This window comes from Sander lucioperca, chromosome 18 (genome assembly GCF_008315115.2).
Source record: "Sander lucioperca isolate FBNREF2018 chromosome 18, SLUC_FBN_1.2, whole genome shotgun sequence".
Classification (NCBI taxonomy): domain Eukaryota; kingdom Metazoa; phylum Chordata; class Actinopteri; order Perciformes; family Percidae; genus Sander; species Sander lucioperca.
In genome coordinates, this window is record NC_050190.1 from 31337487 (window position 1) to 31356176 (window position 18690).

Genomic DNA, 18690 nt, shown 5'->3' on the forward strand with positions numbered 1-18690 from the left:
TAGAGGGAATATTCAAATGTCATTTTTGAGCAATTTTGACAGCCCTAGTAGGCACCGTCCATTGGACATAACTAACCACTGTTTTTTTGAACCACTAATGACCACCTGCAGTCATCCACATGGGGTAGTCTTTTGTAGTGATGACTGTATTCATTATCCAGTTGAGGTTGCCATTAATTCACTGATACTTTAACCATGGGAAATGATTATTAAATAAAATGAAATAAAGTAATGAATTTCAGTTGCCGATTTGTTGAACAATTTCAGTTAAGGTTATATGACCGTAGTTTAAGGTCCTGCATTTAGTAGAGTTTGCTTGAATGAATTCGTGTCCACACAAAATTATAGCAACACTATTTTAATGGTAACACAATGCCAGCGTGACATCATCTCCAAGGATTGGCCTCTAAACTGCACAGCTGGGTGTAGATAACGGAGCAGCTTGGATGTTTATTTTTTCCCCTTCTGCATTCCAGCTTCTTATTTATAATGGCCATGATATCCAGCTCGGGGGGTTACTTCTATAAAAGGAAGTTTGAAGACTTTTGCCGACCCACTCGAAAGGAGGCTTGCATGCCACATTTTCTCAAGATGTAACCTTTAGATTTCCAGGAGAAAGACATAAATCGCACTGAAAAAGAATGGCGAGTTTGGCTTGGGTCAAAGACAGAGGGGTACATGACTGAATGACTTGACTGCAAACACTGCAGAATCTAAACAATCCGCTCCCTCAGTATCTGTACTGCCTTTGTATCCTCCACGTGTGTCCTCAATAAGGAATTATGAAAAGTAGCTGTGTAAAATGATCGTAACAGATGCAGCTCTTTGATCAGAGGTCAAAGCTATGTTTTTGGTTGAGTTCTCAACACATAGTTAACTGTGGGGAAAGGTGACCTTTGACCTGTGACCTGGTCCAACTGCCTGGCTGGCCCTCTAGGAAATAGATTGTGTTTACAAAGACCTTGTCATTATGTGTTTTAGATTAAATTATCTTGACATGTTGGGTTGGGTAGCTAATGGCATTCAATATCTGGAGTCATGTGGCTTTGTTTTGCCTAAGCTTTAACAACAAAGTTCACCCAGTTCCTCTTAAACCTGAGAATTTCCTCTGCTTGCAAACTGAGTAGATCTGGTCCCCATTGCCAAACTGACGACAAATCATTTGGCCCAGATTGTCTGCCCTTGAGTTTTTATCTTGCATTGTTTGCTTCCCAGGATCAAATCCTTCCTAAATTAGCCTAAACTCCTCAACACTAACAATCCAGATGTCCTCAGTGGCCTGACACCCCATTTAATGCCTAGCAGATGGTATTTGTAGCGGTGGATTGTGCTGAAAACAGATTACCTTAATGAGGTAATTTACCAATGGACTGTGGGTTTGGCCAAATCATCTTGTGTAGGCACATACCAGCCCTCTGAGTTTCTAAAATGTACTTAGAGTTACTTACAGGTTAAACATTCCTAAAGGAATGTTCCAGTTAATATCCTTCACAGAACAGTGCTTGTCTATAGAGTGCATTCACCGTGAGGGGCCTTTTCACAAGAGATATGGCATAGCATGTACTTCTTTGGGCTGTGTTATTGTATCCATCAGATCTCCCTCCTCTTTCAATCCCTCCCTCTTTCTCCTTGGTGGACAAGGGTCCATTTCGCTGCCCTGTGCGGCTCTGTTTGTGTGTTCAATTGTGGGAAAATTTCTCAACTATCCGTGAGAGTCCCCCGCTCTCTGGACTGGCTTTTCCCTTGGGGTGCTCCAGGCTTGGAGAGCAGTGCTAGCAGTAGTCCCCTGTCCCGTCTTTTGACTCCCAAATCACTTGTCTAAGCTGTTTGTGTGGCCAGTCCCCTTCCCTTTATAGTCGAGCTCAACAACACAGTTTATCGTTTCAGGAGTGGGAGATCCTTCAAGCTTTTCAGCACAGCGATAAAGAAGCCTGGCAAAAAAAGCACTCCCTACCAATGAATCACTTCAGACGGGTGGATGAGATCAAGACATAGATCTTGATGTGACACAGAGTTTTGAGAATGGGCCAGGCTGTGGTCGGTTTACTTTGGCTGCTCTTGCAGAATATGTCCTGGCTCCAAAGTTGGATATTGAACCTGAGATAGGTAAAGTTTATAGCTTTTGAGTTTGCAGTTTTGTTAATGAGACTGAATGTTCTGGTTCATGTACAGTATGTCATTTGACTGAGGGAATTGCCTCATTAAACTAAGTTTGCGGCTTTGCATATTTAGTTTGTGACTTCCAATTTTTCTTTTAATGCTTTCAGTTGCCATTGGCATTGATTTGCTTCCATTTTCATATTTGGATACTATTACTGTTTTATTTTCACATTTGATTCATGGGATTCCCCTGAAATACAGGTTTGGCGTCATTCTTAAAGCTATAGTCATGGTTTCTGTCACCCGCATGAGGAATTCTAAGAAATGACAACACTGTTGACGCGTCCACATGACACAAGCCTTCCGTGATTGCGCTCCAACCCCACCCCACCTCCACACAGTAGCCAAGGAGAACACGGAGGATTAAATAAACATGACGGACTCTTCAGAAGAGGTAATTATCGTCACTCAAGTTTCTGCGCGGGAAAGTCACCAGACGCCACAGTCTTCTGAACATAGCCATACTGAGAAATACAGAGAGAGTTGTTTGGAGCTGATGGTCTTAATTAGCTTTGTAGCAACTCATTTGGCAATGGCTTGAATGTAACGGACATTCATTAATATCAAAAAGTTATGCACTAAAGCTTTAATATTCAGAAGCAGCCAATTCAGTTTGTCATTTAGCCAATATTATTTACTTCACAGTGAAGCAATTAAAGAAGGCTACAAGCCCCTGTTGATCTTTGCTTCTCTTTCTGCGTCTCTCCCATTCCAGTGCATACCTCATACCAAAAAGTTACGCACTAAAGCTGTAAGCACTACAGTAGTGCCGCTGCAAGTTCTCAGAATTTTAATTTCACAATGACTTGCTTGTGTTTGACTCTACAGTGACCAACAAATAAATAGCATGTAATTCTTTACTGAAGATACGACAGGCTGTCAGATAACCAAGCCTCCCACCTCCATCCACAATTCAATTTAAGGAACTGTAATTCACTTTACTGGTGTGGCAAATGTGTTTTATTGAAGTGATTTAAGGCTGGAGCATTTTAACAAGATTTAAGCTGGAGATGCATCACATTCACCCATCTTTTCCCCCCCTCTAATCTAACATAATATTCTTAACCTATCCTCATCTGCAGGGTTTGGAAGCCATAAAACCATTTTTTTTTTAGCTGAAAAAAACGGCATTTTAAATGTACAGTAGCAAAACCTCCCCAGTCATCTCACTCTGTTTAAAACCAAGCCATTTACTTAACAGTAAAACATTTTTATTTATTTTTATTTATTTTTTTTGAAGATCAACTTTTTATTATTTTTATATACAGAACAGACAAATACAACTGAACAAGAACAACGACCCTCTCCCACCCTCCACCCTCTGCGGTCTCGAGGAAAACAAACAAAAACAGAAATCACACCTTGCCTAGTCGTTCTCCTCTAATTCTTGTGATGTTGAGGTCATTAGGACTGATACTTGTGCTGCTGCGTTTTTCCATAGGCTGATAGTTGATGATTTGGCTTTGTTAATCCTTGCTGTAGAGAGCTCAAGCATAACTATGTCCAGAAAATATGCCAACCACTGTTTTATACAAAGCGTGTGTGGGGGGGAGCCAGCGTTGAGCTATCATTTTCTTGGTCGCAGTTGAGCCGGCTAGACAAATTTTCTTCTGTCTCCCAAGCAGGTGTAATTTAGAGTCGTCATTAAGTAACAAAACAATCGGGTCAACATTTCTTAAACCTGAACACCTTCATAAGTCTTGCTAAGACTTTTGGATTACTAAATGTGGCTTCTACATTTTCCCATGCATTTCTTTCCAATCATGTAATGACTTCATGGTGCAGTTAAAAGCTCTTAAGTAGAACAGAACGCTGTGACAGGCACTTTTACTGCGTTCTACAGGCTCTCTCCCAGCCTCTGATGAATCATCTGAGCTAAGTGTCATCTCATTGTGTTTGAGCTTTGACATGGATGGGTGAATGCAGTTAAGGATCCAGGAGCGATAACAAATGGTTCTGTCTTTTTGCTATAGAGTAACTAAACAGATAAACACCATCTGAACAGTGGACCCGAGCCATAGATCCTTCATCCCCGGCAAGTTCTTTTCAAAAACTCCTTTTCGCCAAGTGACAAACGGCATGGTTGGTAACAACTAAAGCACTTAGAGGCCGTATGAATAGGGGGTCTGTCTCAGGAGAGGCTTGTTGAAATGGGGCCTTTTTCTTTATCCCTCCGGTGCGGCAGATTGATCATGCGCAGGTTTTGGGCTGGCAATGCACTTCAAATGGACTGATTAAAAAGCAGGGCGTTTATTTGTGCTGTGTGATAAACTGTGTCCTTTCCCCAGATTTAGCATCTGTGGGTGTTCTTCATCATCTGTAAGCACTACCAGGCCATCCCTTCCACCCTTTACTACTGTTGTTCTTACATCGACCTGTAAAGCCGACCCCTAATCCTCCCTTATGACAGCCTGTTTTTCTTGCGAAACCATAATTCTCAAAAAAGTTCCTCTTCTCATCTCTCTCTGATCAATACTGATGTAAAACGCAGGTTCCCGTGTAGGATTTGGGTCTTCTTTCCATTTTTAAAGTTTTGCAGATGGAGAGATGGGGAGGAAGCCTGTTAAAACGGTTGCCATCCTCCTCTGATATACACTCCATCACTCCCTTGTGGTAAATATCACATGTGGACATCAGGTGACCTCCTTGGTGCTGTTCCCTTGGTTACTGGGATACTGCCCCATCTCCCTCTTTCTCCTCTGCATCGTGCAGCAGCCTCTCAGAGCAGTGTGCTGTTTTTCTTCTCCTTCCACTGTATAAACCAGGAGACTATCTGCCATCAGCATTCAGGAAGTGTGGGGGTAAACAAACGACAGGATCCAGCAGGGGAAACTCAAATGACTCAGCCATGTCCTAGCAACCGTGGAGTGCGAGTTATTTTTGGTAGTTTCAGTATCTATGTGCATTGTGTTCATAAGGGGTTGTTTATATTTGTTTGTGGTGGGGCAAACTTGTTTAATCACATGGGGTTGGAAAAATTAAGCAGGGTTCCGCTTCCTTTCATTTGAAGTATCATCACTGACTGTGCCAGATGACATGTGATGCAAGTTCGTTTCAGTCCTGCCATTGACAAATTAGTCATTTTAAGGCCCAGACACACCGACCAGACGGCCGACCCTCGGCAGAAAAGGCAGTTGGACTGATCCGTCTCACCGAGTTGGTCAAAAAAGTGCCTCTGAACACACCAAAGTGACGAGACGTAATACGTCTCCATAACAGCAGGCGGCGCTAATCTGTATTGTCGCCCAAAAATGGAAACCGGCAGCTGATTGGACGAACGCGTCACGTGGGTCTGGTTTCTCCGGAAATTCAAAGACAGACTGTCATGGCGGCTTGTTCAGAATACAATCTCATATTGTACTAAAATAGTTCACCGAAACGTGTTTCTGAAAACATTTTAAGCGAGAAATAGGCCGTGCAGTTGCTGAATCTGTCTTCATTTCAAATCAAAGGTCAGGTTAAAAGATTTTCGTCAGATTTTGAGAGACTCTAGTCACGCTCATTCCGCTCCCAGTTTCTGGGTTAGCACTCTACCAATCAGATGGGTCATTTGAGTCCGACTGCTGGCAGTGCCCGCCCCGCTGATTATACATGTCAAATTGGCCAAAATGAAGGCCGACGGCCCCTCGGACGGACGACGACACGGAACACACCGAACAGACTCGAGTCACTGACCTCGCCAGACTGTCTGACGGCCGATTATTGGCTCGGTGTGCAGTAAGCTTAAGAGTGTATTCACTTCCGTGCATACTCTGCTACTGGGGTTATGTAGCTCTCTTCTAACTCCACTAATGTGCTGTTGGCAGTGGTTGCTGTGGCCAGTTTTGCCATCACCGATGTGCAGTTAAAGGACATGGGTTTGCTTTTTCAAATGTCAACATGAGAAAAAAATGCAGATCTAGAAAGCGAAAAGCTCTGCAGAAATGTCTGTCTGTGTGCACATGTGTGTTGAAAGGTCCATCCTGTCAGCAATGCAGTGATGGAGAGATAACCCATGAGCCAGTGCTGGGTGTGCCAAACCATCTGACTGTTTTAGCCACAGAGGAATTGGCCTGCATTAAAGTTACTCGAGGCTGATATATTTTCTCTCTGCCTCATCTGAATGAACGGCTTGGCTGGAGTGCCCATTTTTACGCAGCATCAGGGCCTACAATATATCTTCAGGCAGTTATCCCTCTAAAAAATTGCTTTTTAAAGTCCAGTCTCCATCATCACAATCCCCCTACCTTCACATTGTCCAGCAGCCCGCGGGGATAAGCTGTGCCATGTAGCGTGAGGAGACAAAAAGACATTTGTGATCATCAGAGAGACAGAGGTGAAATGGGGGGTCAGCGCAGTGGCAGTGATGCTACCGGACTGTAACCATACCCTTGACCACATCTACTGGGATTACTGTGGGGGGTGGATTAAAGGTAATTAGGCAGACAGATTGGACCCTTGGTGCAGACATTTTATGCTGCTCTATCAACCCATACACACATTCACTATCCTGCTGCGCTGACATACAAAATCCCTTAAATGCACAATTCCTTGCCAGAGTGATTGGGGCTGTTACAATGGCACAGAGATGAGCTTTTAATATGTAAGGAATATGGATGTTTTTTTTTTTTTTGTGGTTGTGGGATACCAAGAGCCAGAGGTGAGTGACATTTTGGACATAAGTTGAGCTGTGTTTATTAACTTGAAGACCTTGCTGTAATAATCAAATCCAATTAGTCAATGAGATTTTCCAATTTGGACCTCCTGTTAAGTAAATGTAAAGGCAAAGCACTTGCCTATCCACCAATAAGGCATTGCCATGTTGTAAACAGTCTGCAATACAATAATAGCATGATGTACATATACTCCAAGTTCAAAGATTAAAGGGGATATTTAATGCATTTCACAGTATCTCATCTGGATCATCTTGCTTTAAAAAAAAACAATACATTTTTTGAGAAATGTTTCATGCCTGTTTCTAAAACCGCCTTGCCTTTCTCACTCTTCCCCTTTCGTGAATCACCACCACTCTTGTGCTGGGCCCTGATTTACTGCCAGGTTGTCTTGACAACGGGCCGCAGTACATAAACCGGGCGATGTTTGGGGAACGCAGCAACGCGAGGCAGGAAATCTTGTGCATTCTTTATCTCTTACCCCTCAGATGGTGCTCCCACAGTCCTCTGTAGGGAGCCACATAAGTAAATGGAAGCCTTATTTTTCTAACCGGTCCTTTTCCACCTTTTTTAAGCCAGAGATAAACAAAATCTTTGAGGTCCGGACAAACCCATGCCTCCTCACAGGTATTTGGAAGAAAATGAAAGGAAGCAAGGGAGAAATGGTTTGTAAAAAGTAGAAAAAAATGTCTCGTATAATGCCATGCAACATAAGATTAGATTCACTGCTGAGCGCACATCCTCCACTTCCACCATATATAAACCTAAACTCACGTATAGCACACTCTCACACCCTACCCGTCATTACCTTGCCTTCCTGAAATTCCATCCAAGAGCTTGAGGAAGAGGAAATGGATCTGCTGATCAGAGGCCTGCTGGTCTGGCCCATGAAACAGAATGGAGGGAAGAAGCCCTGCTGTGTTTCATTTGTCGCGTACATTGGAACAAACACACACACACACACACACACACACACACACACACACACACACACACACACACACACACACACTTATAACACAGTTGACAAAGTATTAAAACAGACGCTGATCATAAATCTGTCTCATGCTTTTGGCTACTGGTCAGTGGTGCAATACATTTCCCAGACTTATCTTCTCTTCCTTTTTTTTTTCATTAGAATCCACTTCTACTCAAAAACTTCAAATGTAATGGTATATCAATTGTCAGTACTTTTTGCTGTCGTGTATTTTTAGCTGTGGTATTCCACTTTGGCAAAAGGTTGTAGACACCTCTCCAGCTTGGCTTGGCTTCCTTTTTTTCACCGTTGTCTCCGGTAAAACTAGAACACTAGGCCAAAGCTGAGTAAGCCATTTTGGACTGCCCTAAGAAATGGTGCCACTCCAAGGAGGCTGTTGACAGAGGAAGAGCATGAAGTTGCTTTTGAGCCCTTTTCCCTCTTCTCTCATTGATCTGCTCCCTTCTTCCTTTTCATCCCAGTCTCAACAATCAATGCTCGTGATTATTGAAATGGATGCTTCGGGCTGTGTTTAAAAGAAAGAGGTGAAGTTGTGAGGCAAGGTCACCGAGTTCTCTTTCATATCACGTCCTGCATCTCAGAGGGCAGGCGTGTTAACTGTCTTTGGCCACCATGCCAGTTCTCACTACAGTCCTACTGTCTCGGGAGGAGGGAAAAAAAAAAAAAAAAAAAAAAAAGGCAGACTCATTGTTCTACGAAGGAAAGTAAGATGCAGGGAGAGGAAAAGCTGCAGGGGAAAAGAATGCTGACCCACATTTTTGTTGCTGCATGCAATGGGACAACAACTTGAGGCCCAACCTGACCGTTTAACTTAAATAGCTTGTAATCTGAACAATGTGTGTTGATTGTACGCCGCCAGTGCAGATGTGATTAACCCAGATTTGTACTACAGGGGTCAAGGCTTTTTTTTATTTCGGAACAGGTTTTCATCCTGTGGAGGCCACCAAATGGGACTACTTTTCTTCACTCATAACCTGCACACACATTTCTGCAACGCTATGCATTTTTGAAGCATGGGTAAGGAAACATCCGCACTACATTAAAATAAATACAGTGTATAGTGAGAAAGTGATGCCTATAATTTCTTCGATCTCGCTAATTGGATGCTACACATGGCCGCAGTTATGTCCTTTTACTTTTTCAAAGGGCAGCTGGGATTCAGCTTCAGGCATGAATGTAATCAATTGAGTGTTGTCATTAGTGTAGCAATACAAACTTTTGTTTGTGTTTGTCAGAGCAAAGGGGTTAGATTTCAGCTGATGAGCACTAGCTCACCAAGCCTCTCATGAGGAGATATTCTTGTTTGTTAGCTTAATACCACTGCTCACAAGCAGCAGAACATGAACTAGAGACCATCTTGCGATGGGATCACACCGGCCGTGACCATCATTCTGATCTCAACTAACACTTTTAAAGTTTTGTGACTAGGGTTGGGTATCGTTTGGGGGGTTTTCCCGATACCGGTGCTGCTACGATACTTTAAAAAACGGGGCCGGTGCCTGAACCGATACTTTTAAAAACAAGTTTAAAAAAGGAGCACACAGCTAGCCTAGAAATCTGGACGCACCCTAGCGGCAGCAAATTTAATTTGCAGCCAGGGGGGTCTAGGCACTCTCCGTTGGCTTGCGAGCTGGAAAAACCAAACTCTGGTCAGGCCAATCACATCGTGTATAGAGCCGGTGGGCGGGCTTATGGCTGCTGCTGCTGCTGGGAACAGCGGTCTTCTGGAAGACTTGGAGTTAAGCTTTTCTTTGAGAAAAGAACAAAGAACGACACTGAAGTCATTCTTAAAAAAGGAAGATGTGTTCGGAGTTTTGCCAACCGGATACGGCAAAAGTTTAATCTATCAGCTAGCTTCGCTACCTTCTTCGTTGCTCTGGTTGGTTATAGCGCTATCCTATTGCGCAGAGGGAATTTGAAAGACAACTGTTTATCCCGCCCCTCGGATTGAGTCCTGTCAATGGTGAGTTCCTAGACCCAACATCTTGATGTGGGTCTGGCTTGTCAGGCTAGCACACGACAGTCGGCGACATTAAAGAACGGCTTGCTTATTGCTAAGGCCATATGGTCGAAATTAAATGATTTATAAATAATGTAATAACAATAACTTATTTCACCAGTAAATTGCTGTTAAAGGACAAAAACAACCACTAGATGGGAAAAGGGGTATTTACAATAACTTTGAATGCACCACGAGGCTTAGGCTACCTGTTTCAGTGAATGCACCTTCTGTGTTGTTTTTCAGACTGTTACGTCCTGGTATTGGAATCCTCTACAGTGAAATACAGTCACACTTTACACCGTTTAACATTAGCTGTCAGCATTTTAACCGTGTTTAATCCAGCTGCTAGCTAACGGTAGGCTAACGTTACCTGCTGTCAAGTGTAGTGTTAACTAGCGTCACATGCAGCGACGTTTCTGTTGCCTCTAACGTCCGTTTGGGAGCATCAGAGAGAATTTCAATGGCAGCGAAATGAGGCACTGAAATCCACGTTGCTATTCGGTCCAGTAGATACCGGTCGTTTAGGCACTGGTGCCATATTAGCACTGGGTCACGGTACCCAACACTATTTGTGACAGCATCTTGCACGGTTGTACCGCTATCGCGGTGGCAAAATCACAGGTCCACAGGCAGACGTATAAACACCTGGCAAAGTCACTCAAAACCGCTCCTGGGGTAGTTCCTGCTAGAGTAGGTATCTCCAGGGCAACATTTTGCCTAAATGCCACACATACGCACAGACTCGCAAGGTAAGAACAATACCAGCCGCACTCTGTGGTGGCTGGTAACAAGCATGCAGGACTGAGTTGTCTGTGTGTGTCATTGAGAAGCCAGATGGGTATCAGGGGCACGTGGTGCTGGGCGTGTGTCTGCCGCTCCAGGAGCCTGCCCTGGGCTCAGCTGGCTTTAATCAACACCATCAGTTACCCCTCTTGCTGGTAATCGGGACACAATGGGCCCCCTCAACAACGCTCCACCTCAGCTCCCCTAACACCAATCCACACTGCATGGTGCTATATGTATTTACATTGTCTCACCAGCTCATTCACTCATTATCTTACACATACAGTAGCATTAAGGATAGTAAGTTTATAACAACTTGACTTTATTTTCATAGCTTTGGCCATAATTTTTATCGGTTGTTATAACATTGTACCTACCAAATTAATTGCTGAGACCTGGAAATGCCACCAATGGCAAAGATGACCCAAAACTACTCATATCTTCCAAGTTGTTCCAACTAAATCTGAATTATCCAAGTATTCTTTGAGTGTTCTATCTGCGTTCAGTGTACACAGTTAAGCAGTGTACTGTAGCACATTGGCAAATGTGGTTGATTATTCTGTAGCCGTGATATCTCTTTGTGCACTGTAACATAGACGGGAGGGACTGGAGTGAAAAAGATTACATTAAGATTAGGTTCTGGATGATTTTGAAGTGCAAGTAATGTTGACGGTGGGGAGGAGTCGACATCAAGCTCTCTGAGTAGTCCTGGGTAGTCCTGATCCAGCCCTGATAGTATGCATTTCAAGTATCTTTTGCCTCGGTATGTTCGTCTCAGACACTGCAGGAATGTCTTGACCTGGGGGACAACCGCATAATCCACTGGTGACACCACTGAGTAACTTTTAGGGAGCCCCTTCTCAGCTGGGGAACAGGATGTGGCAAAGGGCTCTTTAAAGTTGGGGGATAGTAAATCATTGTCATAACATGTCTGACCCTTCCCATCATATAAAAGGCAGCTGGACAGACAAACTCTTTGTGTGGTTGGATGGAACATGAGGCACGTGTGCTCAAGTGATGCTGATAGGTCGAGGGTCGACTGTTATTTGGCAAGTTTTCTACGCACATATGCTGCATGATTGTAGGGGGAATCCTTTACATTTGCTACATTCTCAATCTCATGGATCCGTTGATGCGGCTAAAGGTGTTCTGTGAATGTGATGTGATTTTGTGGTTTCATTCTTAAAGATACTGTTTTCCCCGTCAACTATTGGAAACTTGTTTCCTTCAATATTAATCCGTGATAACCACGGGATTTGTATTGGAATGGACAGTGGCTCAGAACTCTGACCTACTATAGAGATAAACAGGAAGGGTTTGTTATTTTCTCCTTTTCTGGAGAGCTCATTCAGTGTAGTGCACTGCAAAAAAAACAAAACAATAACAGCAAAGCCATCATTCTAAGCATTACATCTACCAAGAAAGAGAGGGATTAAGAAAAAATGGTCAATGTCATTTATTTTCAGCAGCGTCACTCAGAGTAAACTGTGGGTTTAGCTGAGTTGGTTGGAACCATTATGGTCAAGCCGGACTCAAAGGGTTTGAGAATAAAGTTGATAGGCTATTTTTATTCCTCTGGTTTGTGATACCATCTTTTAAGAGAGGCCAGAACAGTTTGTTTTGTTGTTAGTGGCTTCAAAGGTTTGATCAGTTATTGCTTTTGTTGTTACATCATTATGCAAATGCGTAATTACAGCTGTGACTTTGCTTGTTTCTGCACATTATGACATAAGCTCATCATCATAGCTGCCTGGGCACAGCCTGTTTGGTTTGAAGCTCTGATCTGCAATTCTGGCTGCGGGGAACAACAAATGCTCTGATTACCGATTGCCGGCGCCCTCAGTCTAAGGTAACGTGACCTTTGCTGTTCAGACAGAACCATCTGTGTCCACTGGGTTCAAAGAGTTCCCTGGCCATAACAAGAGGTCAAGGGTCAAGAACAAGGGCGTAAGGTCATGGACGCTAACACGCACCTGTTCACAGGGGGCCTCTTTTTTTTGCAGAACAGATGACTCCCAGATGTTTTTATAGAGATACTGTGACAGCCATTACTGTGTGTGTGGTGTGAAGGTACGATAGTCAGGGTACCCCCTGCCAATGCACTGTTTTAGAATTGGACTAAACTTTTTATTTGCACTCCCCAGACATGCTTCACCATACATGGACATGTGCAACGCTTTTGAGGGATGTAAACGCCTTGATTTACATGGTTTTGAATGGATTTTAAGAAGGGACATCCTTACACCTGGAAAAGATTGAGGACTTAGTCTTGGGTTCAGTCTGTGGTCAGCAAAGAAGGAACTCATTCTGAAAAGTCTCTCCTGAAAAGATCAGTACTTTTGAGAGTTTTCTTTTGAACGACGGAAAGGAATGGTGATAAATTATTCTAATGTCAATCGTACAGCGGAAGTTGCACTCTGTGGAGTGAAGTCCCCATATCGCCAATATAATAGCAACTGGAACACATAAACCTTTCGAATGGAAGCATTTGGAAAAAGAGCAAGGCCCTTTCCTTTCAGTTTTACCATCCCATTACTATTCTATGTCAGTCTGTATTCCCCTTTTACTGTTCACACATTCATTCATTGTGGTCAAAAAAAGGAGCAATGAGAAGGGATGTAGAATGAAAGTAAGGTTTTAATGTGGGCCCTTTGTACTTTGCATCACATATGTCTTAAACCTTAAGGTGTCTTTCAGTTGAAAAATTGTGCATTACAAGATGTCGAAATAGTCGCACTATGAGATGAAATTGTTCTGGTATTATTCAAAGTCTAATAGTGATGGCCTTCATGCCCAAGGATCAAGGCATTACATCATTGGTTAACGTGATGAAGCTGTCATGAGTCAGTCATTGGAAAGCTGGACCATTGTCCAAACATGACAGCATTTGGCTGGCACATATCCAGGCAGACAGCAGAGGTACTGTGGGAGCAGGCAGTTGGGTGACCTCTGACCCTGCCCAGTCTGCCTTCGGGACAAAAAGAACCATTCAGATGCCCAGTGCTTTTGCAAAAGACCAAAAAGCACTCAGCTCCCAGTACAAATGACTGGTAATCCTGTTGAAAATGCTTGTTTTCTCTCAATTAATAATGGTAAAAGCGAGTGGATTACCACATATTTGTGATGGATGAGAAGAAAGAGTTAAGGTAGAAGTGAATCCTAGCAGCAGAAAGTAAATTTATACAGGAGGGGTGTAAATAATAAAGACAGGAAAGAATGTCACCATAAGAACAAAGTGACTACAATTAGATTCCTGGTTTATGGCTTTACTGTCATTAGGCTACTTTTCTGCAGAGGCATTTTGAAAGATGGATAGTATAGTGTTCCCCACTATCGTGATTTATAGCTAACATACAATTAGACCATGTATAAAAATGTGCCCTTATGTTTATGCTGTCAAGAGTTCAGGCTTTGTGCAGCGGCTGTATTTTTCTCACTGGCAATTTATCTCTGTGCGGGCGTGAAAGAAATGGTTGTGTGCAAAGTGCTGTCACAAGGAATTCCTCGCTTAAACAAAACAAACTTAAATGAGAGCTGGCTGGTCCAAAGAAACCCTAAATAATACATTAAGGAACAACACGTCGTAAAACATGACTGTTTGCCATGTTAGCTCTGGCAGCTGCTGGTTTGGAGGAGGACTCTCACCACTTCTGTGAAAAAGTGCTTCAGATGCCAGTATCTGCAATCCGAAACTAGTATTTTCAGCCTCTCCTTAAGCTGTTTCTTTGCCCGTTATCAAGTTTGACTGCATGTGAGAGGTCTGAAGGAGGTGGTTTATGAGCCCGCAGGAGACCACCTTGGGTGATCCACTTCTTCTTGCACCAATATTCCATTCACCTTTTTGTCCAACTCTCCACCAAGTGCCAAGTTCCCTTTTTTTTTTTACTGCTCCCTTCGACCAAATTTAGCACTTGTTAGCCAGACTGTGATTGTACCTGCACTATGGCAGTGATTTCTTGTTTGTGAAAGATAGCTGCTTGGTATGCTCAGTGGAGTATTCCATCTGCTTCCTCAGTGGGCACAGGAGGGTTTAGACGGCAGCTCAGCGAGCTTCATCCAGCTGGCTGACAAGTGATTGGCAGGTTGGAGGTCTGGAGCTACGTGCCATTTGACCGCACACAGATCAACGAAGAGGAAAGCACCCTACCTGAGGTGTCAGTCTCGCTCAACATACTCTGCAGCTAGTTTGTCAGTCATGACATTTTGCCTTCCAGCGTGATTTACTCTGGGTAAACACCAACTTGCGTACGAAGGAATTACCCGGGGTGGGGCAGTGCAAGTTCACTCAAACCAAGTGTATAGAGGCCACAATCTGCGGTCATTTCCCTGGCACACAGAGTGACACTGGAGTTTCAGATGAGCGTGTAACCTCTTATTTTCTTTCTTTCTGCAAAATGCATGCTGTCCAAGACAAGTGAAAACAAAGACAAAGGAGAACAGATTGACCTATGGGCTTATTGGATCCCCACCTCTTTTTTTTTTTTTTTTTTTTTAAAAGGGGGCATGATGTTTATCGCAAGTATGCCAAGCCCACTCCATTTGCGTCAGTGAGTTAATGTAATTTACCAGGCTGTGATGGATGATACAAGGGTAGCTGCAGTGCACTCAGCTAGACTGGAGCATAGGCTTAGCCTATTCATCAGGGTTTCTTCCCTTGTTTTGGGGATGGAGATATTAGGGCTTGGCGATATGGAGAAAATCAAATATATCACAATATTTTTGACCAAATACCTCTATCGATACAACGTGTAGTGTTGACTATTGGTGCTTTCACAAAATATTTACACAATGATATTTTTGATAAATAATTATCAGTAATGTGGATATAATGTCTAAGTGGGTAAAGGCAGTTACAACAGTCTGGTAAGTTCACTTTACTGTAATACAGCCTTTAAAACCCGGATAAGACAACACTTATGCCATATTACGATATCCAAAATCTGAGACAATATTTAGTCTCGTATCACGATATCGATATAATATCGATATATTGCCCAGCTCTAGGAGATATTAGAGGAAGCAGAAGTGATGTGAACCTCACAGTGATGCTGCACAGAAAGAGGAAGAAATAGGGGAAAGAGGCGGTAGGGAAAGTGGACATCATTGAGATAAGCTGGATCTTTCTAAGAGCCGGGTTAATGGATGCGTCCCCAGGGTTCACTCAGAAATGCATCCAGGCATTACCGCCAGCAGCTTGGTGTCATCTGTCTTCCGTCCCTAGAGAAAGATGACAAATAGTATTATGACTACCCCAATAGATGGTGGTTAGTGTTTGCATTTGTATTGGGTCCTCCCTGCTTTATAGGCTATATGAGACACATTTTTTTTTTTTTTTTATTAATGTGCACTGTTTTTTTCAGAGCCGTTGTGTAGTGGATAAATGCAAATTGTATTTTCCTTGCATCTATTGATTGCCCAAAACCTATTTCCATTGCAGTGTCATAGGGGCTAAATGTATTGGTTTTTTCCCCAGGTCAAACAATGCAACAAAAGAAGGGAACACCTCTACAATAACTGTCATCTGATACCTGTGGTGTTTTATTGCCCTTGTTAGAATCCTTTCCCAAATTATGGTCAGCACCTCTTTATCTTGCACATTTTTTTATATATATATATACATATACAAATCGAAAATCGTATGTATCGTGATTTTTTTGTGACGATTTTAGAATAGATTCTTTTCCTTAGAATCATGATTTTTTTTTTCTTTCTTCTTTTTAAATCCAATGATTGACCTAAATATTTTTTGTTTATGCGGTACCACCGACGGCGACTACATCATATCCGTATCCAGCTAAACGGAGCGAAAGCAGAAAATGCTGAAAATACATGTCATGTTCTTCTTTACAAAAGAAATAAATGTCAAGACTGACCGACATGTGATGTGCATTCTTCTTAGAAAACAATAAGTTTTTAGAAATGTCTCATGATATATTGCTCACTACTATCGAATCCCAATACTTCTAGAATCGCAATAAAGAAATACAAATCGAATCGGCACCCACGTATCGTGAAAGAATCGAATCGGGGCAAAAGCATATAAGCAAGGCTGGAATCGATAGTCTAGTATTGATCAGAAATCACCACCAGACAAGCAGTCACGTGCCCAACCTTGGATCAGACGAGCAGTCTGGAGGAAGACAAGATCACTCGGTATGAAATCAATTCCCATTTGACCCTCGTCTTTAAAGGCAGTAAAGATAAAATGTGTGGCATCTAGAAATGTAATGTACTGTCTAGAGTATTTGTATTGATCAGTCAGTTTTGAGTCAAGAGGCTTTCAATGATGTCTTGCTGATTGACGTGTAGACATTTTATTCCAGACTCATATTGAGTTAATTTGCTCCCTAACGTTGGGAATGTAGCACTTTATTCAATTTCTTTGAGGTTTAAGGCATTATTTCACTTTGCTTGTTTTCTCAGCTGATTGGGACTATGTGGGGTCAGGGGTGGTGTCTGTGTCTTGGCCAGTGTAATGGGAGTCTTAAGGAGTCTTGAGTTTTTGACACGAATGTTTGCACTCCCCAACCCCTCCGTATTATCACAGTGACATACTTGAACTCCACCTCACAGAATTGTCTGTGGTGGGGCCCTCTAGCTGATCCCCCCCCCCCACCCCCCCCACCCCCCCCACCCCCGCATTACAATTGGCTGAGCCAATGGTGTGAACTTGACAACGTCGACAGAGCTTTGCACAATCAAGCATCCTGTGTCACCTTCTTCTCAATGAACACTGATTGGATCTTAGGGAAAGCCCTTTCCTGTGTATGTCACAGGGGTTATTTCTAATAGAGAATCCCATATTTGGCATGTCTTTGTGTGTGCGTGTGCTTGCATGGGTGTGTGTGCTTTTATGACGTGTTGGTGATGAGAAGACGCGACAGGAAAAGGGGTTTCCTTTGGGCGTTGTGTGTGATAGCCCCATATCCAGCCTTTTTTGTCTGCTCAGGGAGGGAATGTATAGGGTGGAGTTGGGATTGCGGGCAGGGATGGGAAGCGCAGGCCGCCAAGGGTCATTTCCTTTCATCTTGCCCTCTCCCTTGGCCTCACACAGCAGGTACACACACATACATACACATATATACTGTACATAAATGCGTTTTATATGCACAGAAAATCCATCACCTTCTTGCTGACATCCACATGTATGCTGTCATGCACTGGAGCTGGAATCCAGAAGGGGAGGGGAAGTGGGGCGAATGATCTGAAGACCGAGAGCAAGAGAGGGAGAGCTATCAAGAGAGGGCGGGGGGGAGAGCGAGCGGGGACAGTGTCAACAGCTCAGCTCCCAGCACAGTCAGCTGAAATCCAGAGCTCGGCTCAGAAGCTCAAAGAGGGGAAGCAGACAAAACGCAGCAGCTTTGGTCAGGAAACATCGTCTGACTCGGCGAAGGCATGGAATTTGGCCACGAAACGCAAACTCCAAAGGGCAAAAAGAGGGATATAAATCTAGAAGCTGCAGAAATGCTTTAAAATGTTCTTGTAACTTTGCATTGTTGAAAGGGTCTTTTTTATTTTTCGTTTCAAGTGACGTGACACAGGGACAGTCTATCTCTCAGGGCAGCCCATCTGAAGTGGGTAAGTAGGAGATGCCTATTTTTGATAAGGATACCTGTGACCATTCCTGGTCACTAATAGATACACCGTAGTGCTGTTCACTCAGTAGGAGAGTCCACAAACGACAGGCTACAGATGTTTTAAGTGTAAAGCCAGTTTGTCCATGCACTGCATCCCGTTGCTCAATCCAGCCAGGAAAACGCAGACTACTGCAGCCAACAAAATAAACATTAGTCAGTAGGCTCAGCACAAAGCTGAGCAAGAAAGAAGCTGGTGGGCTACAAGGGCTACTAATCCCACCAAGATGATAAAGTTTCCACATTTTTGTGTTGTTGTGATTGGAGGGAAAGGCAGTATTATACAGTACTTTGCTTCTTTACTACGGTGGCTTTATAGGTCATAAACGGCAGCAAGAGCTAGGTTGTGAAATGTGCATGGTCTTAATGTTTGGGTTCTTTCTCCGGTGGTGTTGACAGCGCGCCTTGCCGTGCCTTGCCCCCATGTGTGCTGGTGCATTATATGAGCAAGGTTTTTGGCCA

General features: G+C 43.2%; 1 protein-coding gene across 4 annotated transcripts in view; it reads left to right on the forward strand.

Annotated features, from left to right (window-relative positions):
- daam2 (dishevelled associated activator of morphogenesis 2) overlaps positions 1 to 18690 on the forward strand; it is a 112519-nt gene that overhangs the window by 6319 nt on the left and 87510 nt on the right. For 2 of the 4 annotated variants that reach the window (XM_031321345.2, XM_035994468.1), the window contains exon 1: positions 17886 to 18172. The exons of 1 other annotated variant lie outside the window; for it this stretch is intronic. The gene's annotated coding sequence lies outside the window, so the exon portion shown is untranslated. Of the gene's footprint in view, positions 1 to 17885; positions 18173 to 18690 lie in introns of those variants that run through there. One more of the 4 variants, XM_035994467.1, reaches the window with a different exon arrangement.